This window comes from Chiloscyllium plagiosum, unplaced genomic scaffold, assembly GCF_037043375.1.
Source record: "Chiloscyllium plagiosum isolate Xiang-an unplaced genomic scaffold, Cpla_swu_hap1 HiC_scaffold_6, whole genome shotgun sequence".
In the NCBI taxonomy this organism is placed as follows: domain Eukaryota; kingdom Metazoa; phylum Chordata; class Chondrichthyes; order Orectolobiformes; family Hemiscylliidae; genus Chiloscyllium; species Chiloscyllium plagiosum.
In genome coordinates this window covers 109,421,689-109,440,337 of record NW_028270144.1, presented here as the reverse complement: position 1 = coordinate 109,440,337, position 18,649 = coordinate 109,421,689, and the positions used below count along the sequence as shown (strand labels likewise).

At 42.0% G+C, this 18,649-nt stretch overlaps 1 pseudogene; it reads right to left on the bottom strand.

Moving 5' to 3' along the window:
* Window positions 1-6,920: 6,920 nt before the first annotated feature.
* On the bottom strand, window positions 6,921-17,007 carry LOC122551077 (nucleoside hydrolase-like; annotated as a pseudogene).
* Between the last annotated feature and the right edge of the window lie 1,642 nt (window positions 17,008-18,649).

Sequence of the window (18,649 nt, the reverse complement as noted above, 5' to 3'; positions counted from 1 at the left end):
CATCTCTGTAGGACTTTTTTTTTTTTAGATTACGTAGTGTGGAAACAGGCCCTTCAGCCCAACAAGTCCACACTGACCCTTCGAAGAGCAACCCACCCAGACCCGTTCCCCTATATTTACCCCTTCACCTAACACTGCGGGCAATTTTGTATGGCCAATTCACCTAACCTGCATATTTTTGGACTGTGGGAGTAAACCAGAACACCCAGAGGAAACCCACGCAGACACTGGGAGAATGTGCAAACTCAACACAGACAGTTGCCTGAGGTGGGAATTGAACCCAGGTCTCTGGTGCTGTGAGGTAGCAGTGCTATTACTGTGCTGTTCCTCAGAGTAGTGTCCCAGGCCTAACCATCTTCAACTGCTTCATTAATGACCTTCCCTACATCATAAGGTGAGAAGTGAAAATGTTCACTGATGCTTGCACAATGATCAACACCACTTGTGACTCCTCAGATACCAAAACAGATCCCAAATGCAACAAGATGTAGACAATATCTAAGCTTGGGCTGAAAGGTTATAACATTTGCACCACACAAATACCAGACAATGACCATCAGCCCTTAACATTCAATATCATTACCATCACTGAATTCCCTACTATCAATGTCCTGGTGTTACTATTGACCAGAAAATGGACTATCCATTCTGCTAGTGTCTACAAGAGCAGTTTAGAGGCTAGGCATACTGTGAGTAACTGATTTCCTGACTTCAAAGTCTGTCCACCACCTACAAGCCAAGTCAGAAGTGTGATGGAATATTCTCCACTTGCCTGGATGAGTGCAGCTCCAACAAGACTCCAGTTGCTTGAGACCATCCAGGATAAAGTAGTCCACTTGATTGGCACCACATCCATAAACATTCACTCCCTCCACCTCTGGTGAGTAGCAGCAGTGTGCACTACAGACTTTCACCAAGGGTCCTTAAACAGCACATTCACTTCCACCTAAAAGGACAAGAACAGAACATACGTGGGGACACTTGTGTGCAAGCTCCCCTCCTATTGCATGATATTGCCATTCTTTCACAGCCATTAGATCAAAGTCCTGGAATTCTTTTTACAGCAGTATTGTGGGTCTACCCACATGAAGTCAGCAGTTCAAAATGGCAGCTATCCACGACCTTCTCAAGGGCAATTAAGGAAAAAAACAATGCTGGCCCAGCCAGCAGTACCCAACTTAAGCTTCCTATTGCAATTTGGACCTCAAGTTATTGGGTTACATTATGGCTTTTATCAGGTTTTGCAATGTGTGGTCAACTTTGCTAAACTTGGTCTGATGGACTGTGTTTGAGCTGCTCTCCGCCTCACTACAGTAAGGTCACCTGGTGCTTTCTCACTCAAAACCTTTTTGTGCCACCTTTTGACTCGAGCAATTTCATAAACAATAAACAGTTGACGCAGATTGGAGAGATTATTGCATCTTGGTCTTTTTTTTTGTTTATTCATTCCAATGATTAGGTCAATTAATCTACACAAGCCATTCTACTGAACTTGAGTGTTCATTTTTGGTATCAACGTAGAAATGTAATTTAAAATTTAAGCAAATATTTCCAGAACCGCTACCTAATTTGGTCTAACATATGATGAACGGCTGAGGATCCTGGCATTGTATTCATTAGATTTTAAAAAGTTGAGGGGAGATCTAATAGAAACTTAGAAGATAATACATGGCTTAGAAAGGGTGGATGCTGGGAAGTTGTTTCTGTTAGACAGGGGGACTAGGACAAATGGGCACAGCCTTAGAATTAGAGGGGCTCAGTTTAGAACTGAAATGAGACATTTCTTCAGCAAGACAGTGGTGGGCCTGTGGAATTAATTGCCATGGAACACAGTGGAGAGACCGGAATGTTAAATGACTTCAAGGCAGAGATTGATAAATTCTTTATCTCGCAAGGAACTAAGGGCTATGGGAAGAGTGCAGGTAAGTGGAGTTGAAATGCCCATCAGCCATGATCGAATGGCAGAGAGGACTCAATGGGCCAAATGGCCTTACTTCCACTCCTATGTCTTATGGTCTAATTTGCTTTACATTTAGAACACAAATGCAAAACATTATAGTAACAGATGTCTATCAGAAAGAAATAAATGGTACTAAGCATTTCCTTGATATTGATATCTGGTTTCTTCAGGAAGGCCAGCATTGATCAAAAATGTTTGACCTAGAACAAGATTATGTTCTTAAGACCAACAACAATAATTTTGATTAACTCGTTAAGTCCTTCAGGTTTTCTTTTTTTTCTCTTCCCTGTTTAGTCCTGGGTGGGCTTTCGGCGTAGTGGTGTATGGCTATTAGGTCAGTTGCATGTTCCTCCTGCAGAATGTGGCAGGTGAGAGACACAGCTCATGTCTCTACTGACCACATCTGCGCAAAGTGCACCCAACTCCTGCTCCTCAAAAACCGAGTTAGAGAGCTGGAGCTGAATGAACTATGGATCATCCAGGAGGCTGAGGGGGAAATTGAGAGGATTTACAGGGGAGGGGGGGTCACTCCGCAGACACAGGATAGGGATAGCTGGGTTACAGTCATGGGGAGGAAAGGGAACCGGCAAACAGAGCAGGAATCCCTGTGGCCTTTCCCCTCGGCAATAAGTATACCGTTTTGGATACTGCTGGCGGGGACAACCTACCTAGGGAAAGCCACAGTTGTAAGGTCTCTGACTGAGCTTGGTACTGTGGCTCAAAAGGAAAGGTGGTAGGGGACTCAATAGTTAGGTAGATTGACAGGAGATTTTGTGGTCAGGAACAGGACTCCCAGAAGGTATGTTGCATCCCAGTTCCAGGGTCTGGGATGTCGCCAATCAGGTTGACAAGATTATGAAGGGGGAGGGTGATCAGCCAGAAATCGTGGTACACATTGGCACCAATGATATAGCCAAGAAAGGGATTGAGGATCTGAAAAGTGACTTCAGACAGGTTGGAAGCTGAAGAGCAGAACGAGTAGAGTTGCTACCGGTGCCACGAGATAGTGAGATGAGGAACAGTCAGCGAATGCAGCTTAACACGTGGCTGTGAGGCTGGAGCAGGAGGGAGGGCTCCAGGTACGTAGACCATTGGGATACCTTCTGAGGAAGGTGGGACCTGTACATGAAGGACGGGTTACACCTGAAATTGGAGGGGCACAAATGTCCTGGGTGGGAGATTTGCTCGTGTGATTCGGGAGGGTTTAAACTAGTTTAGCAGGGGGGTGGGAATCCGATCCACATGTCTGAGAGGAGGACAGTTGCAGTTGGGACTGTGATAGGATATATTGAATCTATCAGGAAGGTTTCTCACGCAATGAAACAAGGGGATCGGTTAAAGTCTGTCTGCTTTCATGCAAGGAGTGTCTGAAATAAGATTGACAAACTTAGAGCATAGATCAGTACTTGGGGCTATGATGTTGTGGCCATAACGGAGACGAGGGTTTCACAGGGGCAGGACTGGTTGCTTGATGTTCCAGGGTTTAGAACATTTAAAAAGAACAGGAAAGGTGGAAAAAGAGGAGGGGGTGTAGCATTGCTAATCAGAGTGCATCACAGCTACAGAAACAAAGGTTGTTGAGGAAGGTTTGTCTACCAAGTCAGTATGGGTGAAAGCGAGAAAAAGCCAGGGAACACATTGAGGGTTTTCTACAGACCACCTAATAGCAGTTGAGAGATTGAAGAATGCATAGGCAGGCAGATTCTGGGAAAATGCAGAAGTAGCAGGGTTATGGGTGATTTCAACTTTCCCAATATCGGCTGGAACCTCCTAAGTGCAGATGGTTTGGATTGAACCGTTTTTGTCAGGTGTTTTCAGGAGGGTTTTCTTACTCGGTATATAGACAGGCTGATGAGAGAGAGGCCATTTTGGATTTGGTGCTCGGCAATGAGCCAGGACAGGTGTCAGATCTTGCGGTGGGAGAACGTTTTGGTGAAAGTGATCACAACTGCCTCACATTTAGCACAGCCTTGGAGAGTGAAAGGAGCAGTTACCGAGGGAAGATATTTAATTGGGGAAAAGGAAATTATGCTATCAGGAGTTGGCAAGTACCAATTGTTCCACAGAAAGGTTACAGCAGACATGTGGAGACTATTTAAGGAGCAGTTGTTGAGAGTGATGCAGGAATTTGTTCCTCTGAGACAGGTAAGAAGGGGTAAGATTAAGGAACCTTGGATGACGAGAACGAAGGAGCTTCGCGTCAAAAGGAAGGATGCAGCTCATGTAAGGTGGAGGAAGCAAGGATCTAGCACAGCTTTAGAGGATTACAGGCTTGCTAGAAGGGAGCTCAGAAATGGACTGAGGAGAGCTAGGAGGGGACACGAAAAAGGCTTGTCAAGAAGGATTAGTGAGAACCCAAAGGCATTTCACTCATACGTGAGGAATAAGAGAATGATCAAGGAGAAGGTAGGGCTGATCAGGGATAGCGGAGGGAACTTGTGCGTGGAGTCTGAGCAGACGGGAAGCCCTAAATGAGTTTTTTGCTTCTGTTTTCACCAAGGATAGGCATCTTATTGTGAATGAAAACTTTGAGGAGCTGGGATACAATCTTGACCAGATCAAGATTGATGAAGTTGATGTGCTGGAAATTTTGGGAAACATCAAGATTGATAAGTCCCCAGAACCAGACCAGATTTATCCTAGGTCGCTCTAGGAAGCGAGAAAGAAGGTTGCTCAGCCACTGGCAAAGATCTTTGCTTCCTCTCACTCCAGGGGAGTTGTACCAGAGGATTGGAGGGAGGTGAATGTTGTTCCTCATTTCAAGAAAGTGAATAGAGAAATCCCTGGCAATTACAGACCAGTCAGTCTTACGTCTGTGGTCAGCAAGGTTTTAGAAAGAATTCTGAGGGATAGGATTTATGACTATTTGGAAAAGCATAGTATGATTAAAAGCAGTCAGCATAGCTTTGTGAGGGGCATGTCATGCCTCTCAAATCTTATTGAGTTCTTTGAGGACATGATGAGACAGGTCGAGCAGTGGATGTGGTGTATGTGGACTTCAGCAAGGCATTTAATAAGGTTCTCCATGGTAGGCTCATTCATAAAATCAGGAGGTATGGGATACAGGGAGATTTGGCTGTCTGGATTCAGAATTAGTTGGCTGACAGAAGGCAGAAAGTGGTTGTAGATGGAAAATATTCTGCCTGGAGGTGAGTGGTGTCCGGCAGTCCTCTTCTTGGGCCTCTGCTCTTTGTAGTTTTTATAAATGACTTGGATGAGGAGGTTGATGGGTGGATTAGTAAATTTGGCAATGACACAGAGGTTGGAGGTGCTGTTGATAGTATCGAGGGCTATTGCAGGGATGTTGCGCAACATAGACAGGATGTAGAGCTAGGCAGATGGAGTTCAACCTGGATAAATGCAAACTGATGCATTTTGGAAGGTCAAACTTGAATGCTGAATATAGAATTAACAGCAGGATTCTTGGCAGTGTGGAGGAACAGCGGGATCTTGCTATTCAAGTGCATAGACCCCTCAAATTTGCCACCCAAGTGGATAGGGTTGTTAAGAAAGCATATGGTGTTTTGGCTTTTATTAACAGGGGAATTGAGTTTAAGAGCCATAAGATTTTGCTGCAGCTCTAAAAAACCATGGTGAGACCACACGTGGAATATTGTGTCCAGCTCTGGTCGCCCTCTTAAAGGAAAGATGCAGAGGCTTTGGAGAGGGTGCAAAGAAGGTTTACCAGGATGCTGCCTTGATAGGAGGACTTACCTTATGAAGAGAGGTTGACTAAGCTCCAACTTTTCTCTCTGGAGAGGAGGAGGAAGAGAGGTGACCTGATCGAGGTGTACAAGGTAATGAGAGGCATGGATAGAGTCAATAGCCAGACACTTTTCCCCAGAGTGGGATTGACTGCCATGAGGGGTCATAATTTTAAGATATTAGGAGAAAGGTCTAGAGAGATGTCAGAGATAGGTTCTTTACACAGAGAGTTGTGAACGCGTGGAATGCGTTGCCTGCAGTGGTGGTGGAAGCAGAGTCATTAGGGATATTTAAGCAACTGCTGGACATGCACATGGACAGTAGTGAATTGAGGGGTGCGTAGATGAGATTATTTTATTTTAGATTAGGATTAATTCTCAGCACAAACTCATGGACTGAAGGGCCTGTTTTGTACTGTACTTTTCTCTTTTCAAATGTTAATATTAATATATTACACAAAGTTGAATAAGAAAGGGAAAGACAAATTTGCCTCAGTGACTGATGGATAGAATGTTCTTAGGAATTTACCAAAAGTTTCTTTCTAAAGAGATCTGCTAAATATCGAGTTATACAGTTTCTGAGAAGAACTGAATACTGTCCCATTTATTATGATGTCAGGACATGAATGTATAACCAAGGGGTTTTTTAATGATACTGATACAGAATACTAAAGCTGAGATGTAGAAGGTGTAATATCATTCCTGGATAGACTTAAATCCCCAGGCAGCACCTAAAGACTGAACATCAAACTAATCAGTTTATTCTGGTATAAACATACATACGAATGGCCAAAACAAGTTGCTATTATAGTTGGCAACGGTATTGCTTTTGTGCTCATTATGCTATTTATTGATTTTACTTAATAAATGCAGGGCATTGAAAGTGTTAATATGTAACATTATCAACCATCTCATTGAATGGTGGAAGTCTTCACAAATAAAAATTTAAAAGACAAATGTTCCCTTAAATTTGAACTTGATCGATGGAGCACAATTCCTGGGTCCACATTCCACTGTAAAATGATGGAACAACAAAAAGGCCGTTGCCCTATCAAACTCACTGTTTAAATGCTGTAAAATTTGAAAAGCTTTATTCCTATTTCACTTCCCTTATCTTTCTTAGGTTCTTAAAAATAGACTCAGTTCATTGTGTTCCATGTAATATGGACTGCTTTTGTCCAACAAGACAGCCCTTGCGCCTCAAAATGAGAGATTTACTCTATCATATGAGATTCCATCTTTTTGCACAAGTGATTAAGTTGTGGTTTTGTCTGGTTTTGGAACCGGTTGTGAAGATTTCCTGTCATGATATGAACAACATGGAAATCCCCCTGCTTTCTGATCATTATTCCTCTTTCAAACATCATCTTCAAACCTCCAAAACTAGTTTGAGGTAATTTGATATGGGTTTTTTTTAAAAATAATGCAGATTATTCCTCAATCTTTTTTCCTTTCTCCTCACCCAACTCAGATAAGTAACTGAAACAAAGAATGCTAGAAGTGGTCAGCATTTGCAGAGAGAAAAAGAGAGTTAAGGTTTCAGTTTGATATCCTTTCAACACAACTGGGAAATGCTCCAGCTTTAATGGGTTTTAAGCAACTACAGAGTAGAAGGTAGAAATAACAAAATGTTTAAAGGGTGAACAGGAGCCCTAATTAGATAACAGAATCATCATAAGGGGATCGGATTGGAGACTGGAAGATCAGAGACAATTCTTTAAAAACTGAAATTGATCAGAGAGATGTGATCGGAGAAAACAAAATGAAAGGTCTGAGGAAGACCCAGAGGAAGGTTCTGGAAGGGGTGAATGGCTAATCCTACTGTACATCTATATGTTCTACTAAGAGATGTCGCCAATGGATCAATAGCTGTAAAGCTGTTAGAACTCTTTGACCATGGCTGACTGAAGTCAATATTTACACTGTCAGGACAAATTTAAATTATCTTTGTTTTAAACTTTTTAACAAGTTATTCCTGCTAAACCTTAATGATTACATTCACAATCTATAAAATCTACATGCTGGTCCTTAATTCCCTGAGACCACGATGAAAGCTTCCTGCTATCTATTTCAGAATAGACATTAAATATTGTTTGAATTTGTCAATATCACGTTTCATCATAACAAAGGCTCGATTTTGTTTTTTTCTGAAGGCCGAGTGTATCCAGGACCATGTTCCTCTGGTCAGTGCTCCCTGTAACTCCACATTTACATTGCACTGCATGTATTCAGTAACAACACTCTCATCAATAGCCACAGCCACTGCAAAAGAATCGCAGGACACAAACGCTGTTTGAGTATGCACTTCTTTATCACCCTGCTTGACTTTAGAGTATTTTCCAACATGTTCTGTTATCTTCTTCATGAAACTGGCCTTCTCCGTGCCTTGATTTATCCATTCATGAAAACACTCCTGATGCGATGGACACAACAGAATCACCAGCTCCACACTTCAAAAGAATCAATTATCGTCGTTACTACTGAGTTGTAGACATTGTAAAGAGCAAAAGCACCACCAAACAGAACACAGAGACTTCTCATGGTGGACGTTGTCACTGATGATATAAGGCACAACCTCAAACAACTCATATCATTTCAATAACTTTCAACTAGATTTCCTCACATTTTGACAATAAGAAATAATTAATTAAGATAATAATGGTAAATTACTCAACACAACATTGACATGAACTGGAAGAAGAAAGCCTTCCTTTTGCTAGTGGAGTGAATTGAAATGCATTGTGGGTAATAGAGAATTGGTCCTCAAAAATACAGCTTATTTTTCAGCTTTAAAACACAGTTATGAAATGACCCTATAGAAACTGAAAAATGGATCACTGGATTTTACCTCACCATTACCAACTGGTAATATATATATATATATATATATAACACTAAAGAAGATCCAGGTTACCAACCCTGATTCAGGTCAAATATTCACACCCACAAGCTGTTCAGTACCTTCAGGGCCAACAACTCAGTTTCTGGCAGGCAGAAGTCCTTTATCATTGAAGACAGACCAACTGCTTGTTGCCAGCTGCATCTAATTTTGAACACATCACACTGACTCTATCCTTTCTGTAGTCCCTCCCTGACTGTTTAAACAAGCAGCAGTGTAAACATTACTTACACTGAGTATTAGTAACCTGCTTTTAAGAAGTGCAATAATCTTTCCACAATTCTTAGTTTTAAAAACAGATCATTTCAAACATTTAGAAAGATATAAATATGCAGAGTTTACAAAAGTTACAGCATCCTGAGTTGAACATAAACCATTATTCCCATATTGTTGAAAGTTGGTGAACATTAAGCGTGGGGGGGGGGGGGGGGGAAGCGGAGAATGGGGGGGATCCTTCAAGATAAGTTCAAGAAAATCCACCCACAAGAATTCCCACAAGCCAGCCAGGAATGCATAATAAATTAACATTGCCACTGAAGCACACTTCATGAAAGAATATTTAATGATTTGAAATGTTAGAATTGAAAGCATAAAATGGTGGATTCTTGATTTTGTAATTATTATACACCTTGAATATCTTACCCAAGGCAGAGAGTGATGTAAACAATATTCCCACGTGACTATATAAATTGAACGTACAAACTGATTCAGAACATTGGAAGCTGCTTCTGGGTCTGATATAAAGTCTGATATAAACTCTCTATAAACTGTGTTCCCTCTCCCTGAAATGAAAGCAACATTTTCATGAACTTAGTTCAGTGTACCTTTCTGAATTCCAAGCAGTATATAAAAAATACAGTCTAAACAGAAATACAGTTATTCAGCAAATGTTGTTTTAAAAATAAATCTTTTATTTAGTTCCCATTGCCCCCACATTTTTTTAGTGTACAGTGGTCATCTCTTGAAATGGAGAGTGCAAAAACAATAATATATGGGGATTCAAGCGACACGATAATAGTTGGGATATAATGTGTGACAGGTTTAGAGGGCATAAAATTATTTGAACTGCATTCAAGAGACAATTGTAGCCAGCACACATGAAGCCCAGTGAGGGAGGGTACAATTCCAGATGTAGTCTTAGGAAAGTAAACTGGACAGGTGGATGAAGTGGTGGTCAGTGATCATTTTATAGATAGTGATCATAATATGTGACAATAAAACCTAAACCTAATACAGTTGGATGTCACAGAATTATATTAGGGGTCAAAGATACAATAGGAATAAAAGTTCTAAATTGGGAGAAGTTAAATTTTACAAGACTGCGAGATAATCTGGCAAAAGTGGACTGGTTACAATTAATTGAAGGAAAGTTAATGGTAAAACAATGGGAAGCATTTAAAAGCAAAATTCTATGAGCACAGTATAGACATGTCCTCACAAAGGAAATCATTGATAAATCAAATCTATGGTCCCCTGGTTATCCAGCAGCATAAAGGATAGGATTTAGCATAAATAATTATAATATATAGACCAAACAAAGATAAATCAATCAGCCTGACCACAGTTGGAGGAAAATCACTAGAATCAACATTGAAAAGGCATGGATTAATCAGGGATAGTCAACATGGCTTTGTCAAGGAAAGGTCATGTTTTCCTGACTTAATTGATTTTTTAAAGAAAGCAACAAGGTGAATTGATGAGGGTAGTGTAGTGCATGATTTCTATATGGATTTTAGGAAGACATTTGACAAGGTCACACAGGCAGACTGGTCAAAAACAAATTAAACCCAAGGGATACAGTGGAATGTGGCAAATTGGATCCAAAGCTGATTTGGTGGCAGGAAACAAAACCTAATGGTGAATAGATGTTTTTGAGAATGATTTCCAGTGGTGTTTCCCCTAATAGCGTGGTCAATTATGAGGGAGCAGAGAATTAAGATGATTAGTAGAAGGATTAGAGAGGACATGAGGAAAATCTTTAGCACCTAGAAGCTAGTGGGGGTTATAGTCAAAGAGTCATAGTCATAGAGGTGTACAGCATGGAAACAGACCCTTCAGTCCAACCTGAAAATGTGTTGCTGGAACAGCGTAGCAGGTCAGGCAGCATCCAGGGAACAGGAAAATCGACGTTTCGGGCATAAGCCCTTCTTCAGGAATGAGGAAAGTGTGTCCAGCAGGCTAAGATAAAAGGTAGGGAGGAGGGACTTGGGGGAGGGGCGTTGGAAATGCGATAGGTGGAAAGAGGTCAAGGTGAGGGTGATAGGTCAGACTGGGGTGGGGGCGGAGAGGTCAGGAAGAAGATTGCAGGTTAGGAAGGCGGTGCTGAGTTCGATGGATTTGACTGAGACAAGGTGGGGCGAGGGTAAATGAGGAAACTGGTAAAATCCGAGTTCATCCCTTGTGGTTGGAGGGTTCCCAGGCTGAAGATGAGGCGCTCTTCCTCCAACAGTCGTGTTGTGGTCTGGCGATGGAGGAGTCCAAAGACCTGCATATCCTTGGTGGAGTGGGAGGGGGAGTTGAAGTGTTGAGCCACAGGGTGGTTGGGTTGGTTGGTCCGGGTGTCCCAGAGGTGTTCTCTGAAAAGCTCCGCAAGTAGGCGGCCTGTCTCCCCAATATAGAGGAGGCCACATCGGGTGCAGAGGATGCAATAGATGATGTGTGTGGAGGTGCAGATGAATTTGTGGCGGATATGGAAGTTTCCTTTGGGGCCTTGAAGGGAGGTGAGGGGGGAGGTGTGGGCGCAAGTCTTGCACCTCCTGCGGTTGCAGGGGAAGGTGCCGGGAGTGGAGGTTGGGTTGGTGGGGGGTGTGGATCTGACGAGAGAGTCACGGAGGGAGTGGTCTTTACGGAATGCTGATAGGGGAGGGGAGGGAAATATATCCTTGGTGGTGGGGTCCGTTTGGAGGTGGCGGAAATGACGGCGGATGATACGCTGTACATGGAGATTGGTGGGGTGGTAGGTGAGGACCAGTGGGGTTCTGTCCTGGTGGGGGGCGGGGCTCAAGGGTGGAGGAGCGGGAAGTGGAAGAGATACGGTGGAGGGCATCGTCGACCACGTTGGGGGGGAAATTGCAGTCCAAAGGAGTAGCCATGGGCACCCGCATGGGCCCCAGCTATGCCTGCCTCTTCGTAGGATATGTGGAACAGTCCATCTTCCGCAACTACACTGGCCCCACCCCCCACTTGACATTGGATTATGGTTATAATATATATATTATAAAAAACTTTTAGAAAGATGTTGAATCAAAACAGTGATGAGCAATAAATGTCATATCAGGGAAAATATTTATATTTCTTTCATATGTGCAGGCCACAATTAAAAGATCAGTTTTACAGTAAATCTTCCAAAACTGCAACTTGTTAATGCATAGCAGCATTTCTGATCTACTAAATCATATTAAGATTCATGATAATGTATTCAATATAATAACAAGCCTTTGTAATATGTATTGCTGAATTAAATGGCATGCTGAATAAAGAACTAGACTTTCTCTTGTACCTTCCATGTTTCCTCCCAGGATATACAAATGCTTCTGCTTTGTAGAGAATGTAGGATCCATTTTAATTGCTAAGGCTACATTAGTTAGGGGACCAACTGCGATAAGAGAAACCTGCAAAACAGCAAAATCATTTTATGTAGTAATAATGATATGTATTCATGCGAAAAGTAAATATGCAGTTTATAATCATGCAGTCAATTTGCAAATATTCAATTTTGTTTTCAATCACAATATTGTCACAAGCTTAGAATTGGTCCTGAAATCTAAATTGTTCACTTTCATTGAAAGAGCTCAACCAGCTCTTCTCCATTAACTTCCGAGATAATGCAGAGGTCATTCTTCCTCAACTATCCAGGAAACTTAACTTTCCTAGATGGAACCTGATATCATATGACCCACATAAAATTTGCTGCCAACGATACTTCTATTAAATGTGAAAACCACGGCTTGGACCAACTTGTACATCCAAACAGGGAGACGTATGGCTGTGGGGCCTGGTTAAAATGGGTCTATATAGATTACAGAGAAATAGAGATGTACAACACGGAAACAGACCCTTCAGTCCAACTCATCTGTGCTGGCCAGATATCCCAATCTAATCTAGTCCCACTTGCCAGCACCTGGCCCATATCCGTCTATACCCTTCTGATTCATACACCCATCCAGATGCCATCCAGCTCATTCCATACACATACCACCCTCTTCGTGAAATGGTTGCCCCTAAGGTCTCTTTTATATCTTTCTCCTCTCACCCTAAACCTACGCCCTCTAGTTCTGAACTCTCCCACCCGAGGGAAAAAACTTTGTCTATTTATGCTATCCATGTCCCTCATGATTTTATAAACTTCAATAAGGTTACCCCTCAGCCTCCGACACTCCAGGGAAAACAGCCCCAGCCTGTTCAGACTCTCCCTATAGATCAAATCCTCCAACCCTGGCAACATTCTTGTAAATCTTTTCTGAACCCTTTCAAGTTTCACAATGTCCTTCCGATAGGAAGATCAGAATTGCACGCATTTATCTGAAAGTGGCCTAACCAATGTCCTGTACAGCCGCAACATGGCCTCCCAACTCCTGTACTTATCACTCTGGCCAATAATGCCTTCTTCATTATCCTATCTACTGCAACTTTACTTTCAAGGAGCTATGAACCCGCACTCCAAAGTCTCTTTATTCAGTAACACTCCCTAGGACCTTACCATTAAGTGTATAAGTCCTGCTAAGATTTGCTTTCCCAAAATGCAGCACCTCGCATTTATCAATATTAAACTCCACCTGCCACTCCTCAGTCCATTGGCCCATCTGATCAAGGTCCCATTGTAATCTGAGGTAACCTTCTTTGCTGTCCACTACACCTCCAATTTTGGTGTCATCTGCAAACTTACTAATTATATCTCTTATGCTCACATTCAAACCAATTATATAAATGACGAAAAGTAGTAGACCCAGCACTGATCCTTGTGGCACTCCACTGGTCACAGGCCTCCAGTCTGAAAAATAACCCTCCACCACCTCCCTCTGTCTTGTATCTTCAAGCCAGTTCTGTATCCAAATGGCTAGTTCTCCCTGTATTCCATGAGATCTAACCTTGGTAATCAGTCTCCTGTGGAGAAACTTGTCGAACATCTTACTAAAGTCTATGTAGATCACGTCTACCACTCTGCCCTCATCAATCCTCTTTGTTACTTCTTCAAAAAACTCAATCAAGTTTGTGAGACATCATTTCCCATGCACAAAGCCATGTTGACTATCCCTAATCAGTTCTTGCCTTTCCAAATACATATACATCCTGTCACTCAGGATTCCCTCCAACAACCTGCCTACCACCTACGTCATATAATACCCATGTGAAGCACTTTGGGATGCTAGTACAACTTTAAAAGGGTGTCATATAAATATAAATTTGATATCAACAGAGGGACTAAGATTTTGTTTCATGTTCTGTTCAGATTAATGTTTCAAACTGTAACACTGAAACATGCAATGAAATGTAAATTGGATAAATGTCAAAGTTTTCCTGTTGTGTGAGCACACATTGTTATCCATACACACATCCTCTGTAAGTGAGGAATGAAATGTTAAAGTAGGCATGCAAAATACATAATTGATAGAAGTGTCTTTAGATTTAGAACCTACACAAACTCGAGAGTATGTTGCCCAAGCACAGCAGGTCAGGCAGCATTTGAGGAGCAGGAGATTCCCGATGAAGGACTTACGCTGAAACGTCGATTCTCTTGCTCCTTGAATGCTGCCTGACCAGCTGTGCTTTTCCAGCACCACACTCTCGTCTCTGACCTCCAGCATCTGCAGTCCTCACTTTCTCCAACCTACACAAACTGGCCCTCAATACTGCTGGTTACTAGCCTAATATCACAGTCTGATTAAAAACTAACAGCATTCAAAGGCTTGCATTTGGTTGACAACTAAAATAAAACTAACTAAAATATAGAATGCAAAGTGTCCTTTATTCAGCAAACTTCCCAAGGAAGCAGTAGTCATCCTAATCGTCTACAGCTAAATGGCCAGCATTTCAAAATAATGGCAAGAGTTCACCCTAGCTGAAAATGTGTTGCTGGAAAAGCACAGCAGGTCAGGCAGCATCCAAGGAACAGGAGAATCGACGTTTCGGGCATAAGCCTGAAGAAGGGCTTACGCCCGAAACATCGATTCTCCTGTTCCTTGGATGCTGCCTGACCTGCTGCGCTTTTCCAGCAACACATTTTCAGCTCTGATCTCCAGCATCTGCAGCCCTCACTTTCTCCTCGAAGAGTTCACCCTAACCTTGTTTCGATTGAATTTGTTTGGAGATCAGATTTCATCTGAAGTTTCCGTCCACGGCACTAGGATCATGTTTCCCAAAAGCCTGAATTCCTCATCTGACTGGTATGTTCAGTGACTATCCATATCATGGCATTCACCGCATGTTCTGTTTGCAGCTGATCCAAACCTGGAGTGTTTGAGTCTGGAACATCCCCCAGGCCATCCTTTCCATGGTACGTTGAAGCATTTAACCTCTCCCCAAGGAGGGAACAGCAGGCTCCCCGGAATACAGGGATCTGTGACACGGGGCACATCAGTAAATAATTCCATTTTGATCTGACTGTGCATTAAAGGTTTGAACTATTTTTTTCAGGTGACCCTCAAGGATACCATAGAAGAGTAGTGAGTTGAGAAAGCACTCTGCTTATCAACCTTCTTTTAACTAACATAATCGAAAAATACAAGAACTGATTATTGTTCAAGGTGGGATATTTCTGTGTGCAAATGGTGGCTGCAATTGCTGACAATACAATGTCCTGGCATTCCCTAAAGCATTTCATTTTCTGAAATACTTATGAATTTGAGAATTAAAGCCCCAATTAAGCTTGAAATGTTTTGATTCTAGTAGTATTTTCAACAGAAAAAGTTAATTAAAATAAAACAATTTGAACAGCAATTGAAGTTTAGTTCAGTCTTGGGATATAGCTTTGTAAGCTCCTAACCATCAGCCACCTCTCATTTCAAGTCGGTCATCATCGCTCCCTTCTCAAAGGGTTCTCAGTCCATGCAAACCTCCTTTATCATTGAAGTTTATTAACATATTTGTTGCCTCCCAAATCTGTCCCAACTATTTACCAAAACTCTGTGTTACAGTTTTTCTCTCAGACTTCACCCCCGCTAACCAGCAGTGAAAAGCTCCAAATCAAAGTCTCATGAGTGGTTGGGGTGGGCATCTGTATAATATTGCTTACCAGGAAATGGTTAGCATGGCCTTGCCAGATTTAGATTGAGATGTTATTACCATGTGACAAGTGCAGAAATGCAGGAAAAATGAAAAAGTGTCAAATGTCGCCACACTCAATGCCATTTTAGGTACAAAGGTACCTAGGTACAAAAGACTCCGATACAACAGAGTAAGAGAAACTAAGTTAAAAAATTAAGCTAAAAAATTAAGCATTGCAGATCTTCTTAGAATAAATAGAAAAGTAAAATAAGGTACTGGTTAACAGTAAAATCCTTCTTGATATTAACTTGCGAAATAAAGGAATAAAATTAAAAGTCAATGATTGAGAGCAGACGGTCTGGGAAATAGCAAAAGGATGGCCACACAAACAGACATGAGATAATATGAAGGGAGAGACTTGAGGAAGACAGGAAGTCAGGTGAATTCAGAGTTAAAAGGGAAGTGCATGGGAAGAAGATGTAGGATATCTTGGTGAGCTTTGTGCAGGGTTTCTGGAATGACACACAATAGGAATTCTAAAGGAAATGTGACAGGAATGTAATGAAGGTTAGTGAGCTAAGGAGTATAATGTTTCAGAAGAGTTCATGGCATGGCTTTTTTTTATAAAGAGTGGATTGTCAAATCAGTGGCTTGATCGGGGAAATCAGAGGTAAAGCTTCACTTGGAGGAAACATGAAACCACCGAAGTGCCAGTTTTTAATCAAAGCCAAGTTGTCAGTTCAATCACTAAGGATGGCTAGGTCTCTGCGTGACCAGACAATTTGGGAGGATAGAAGTGGAGAGAGAAGTGGTCTCTGATTAATTGGCAGAGTCCAAGTTGTTGGAAAGGCGTAGGGAGAGATATAAAGCTCACAATTATCTTTTAATCGCATTTAGAGATGGGCAATAAATGTGGTCTTGTCAACAATTGCTAAATTTATTTAACAAAGTTTACCATCTGAAGAAGAAGATCAATTTAACTAAAAGGGATTTTTTTTTAGGAATGCTGCTCTTTTATTCATAAACTTTCATCACCCACCTCAGGCCTCTGGCACACACTGAGCACTTGAAGCACATTTCTGCATACATTGTCAAGGGTTGTATTTCCATGAGTACATGTAAATTCCAGGATGTGCACATTAGGAGCTGCAAGAGCCATCAGTATTGCTTGGGGCATCATCCAACCCACAATCAACATCTAAAAGCAACAGCTTCTTCAATGTCATTTTAGAATCTGTGAGCGGCACGGTGGCTCAGTGGTTAGCACTGCTGCCTCACAGCGCCAGAGACCTGGGTTCAGTTCCCGACTCAGGCGACTGACTGTGTGGAGTTTGCACATTCTCCCCGTGTCTGCGAGGGTTTCCTCCGGGTGCTCCGGTTTCCTCCCACAGTCCAAAGATGTGTGGGTCAGGTGAATTGGCCATGCTAAATTGCCCGTAGTGTTAGGTTAAAGGGGTAAATGTAGGGGTATGGGTGGGTTGCGCTTCGGCGGGTTGGTGTGGACTTGTTGGGCCGAAGGGCCTGTTTCCACACTAAGTAAGTAATCTAATCTAAAAATTAGCAAGATGAAATTCAATGGTATATTTTTTTATCTACTCATCAATATACCTCAAAATGTCGTAGTTCTCAATCAAGGTCCCCTTCAACCTTCTCTGCTCTCAGGAAAACAACTGCAGCCTATCTAATCTCAGTTCACAACTGAAACATTCCAGCCCTGGCAACACCCTGGTGAATCCCCTCTACCTCCTCTCAAGTACAAGCACATGCTTCCTATGGCATTGTGACTGGAATTGCAAAGGTACTCCAACAATGGCCTAACTAGAGCCTTATACAGCTCCAACATATACTCCAGTGTATTCTATGCCTCAACTAATATAGGCAAATTTCCTATATGCCTCCTTAACTAGCTCACCCACCTGCTCTCTTGCCTTCAGGAACGTGCAGACAGGGTTTCCTCTGATCCTCTGTACTTCCTAGGGTTCTACCATTTTTGTGCATTCTCTTGCCTCGTTAATTTTTCCAAGTGCATCACCTCATTAGATGACCTTTTACCAGTCTGAAAAGCCACCATTGATTACTAGGTTGCTCCTGTCACTCAACCAAATTCATATGCAGCTACTGTGCGAGTTCCATTCCCTCATCAACTGAGGTTACCGTGAACGTCCTTCCTTCTCAACCTCAACCTTTGCGTGGTTACCTTCAGGCTACCCGGCATTTGTCTCTCTAGGGGACTATAGCGGCTTTATTTATCAGGTCCTTCCTTCTCAACCTCTTCCTTTGCCTGACACCTGGTGATCGTCAGGTTAAACCACCAGTCCTCTCTCTAGGGGACTATGACAGCTTTATTTCCCTTACTACTCTTTCTCTTCCACTGGCTTTAACACATTGCAGATAATTCTATTCTGTGATACTTGATCAAATGCTTTTTGGAAGTTCATTTACACCATCATCAACCACAATGCTCTTATGAGAAACTCAACAAAACTCAATTAAACTTATATCATGGTTTCTTAAACTTACCCCAGTGTTCGAAGTTAAATCAACGAACCAGTGGCATGTGAGAAGATTGCAAATATAAACGCATTGTACAGCTGCAGCCAGGGACCTCTCGTGATCCTGACCTTTGGACCAGAAAGTTCAAGTTCCACAGTGTAAAATGTCGAAACAGGTTGATTAAAAATAAATTAGGCTGATTGCCACAGTCTAAAGTTCTCATGAAAAATATCATGTGTAGACCTGAAACATTAATTTGGCCTCTGGAGGTGCCAGTTTATTGTGTATTTCTTGCATTGTCTAGCTTCAGTTGAGACCAGTTTACCTGCTGTAAGTTCTTTTCAAAATGTGTGGTTGTGGCATTGAACTGTCTGGTGATTTACCCTGTAT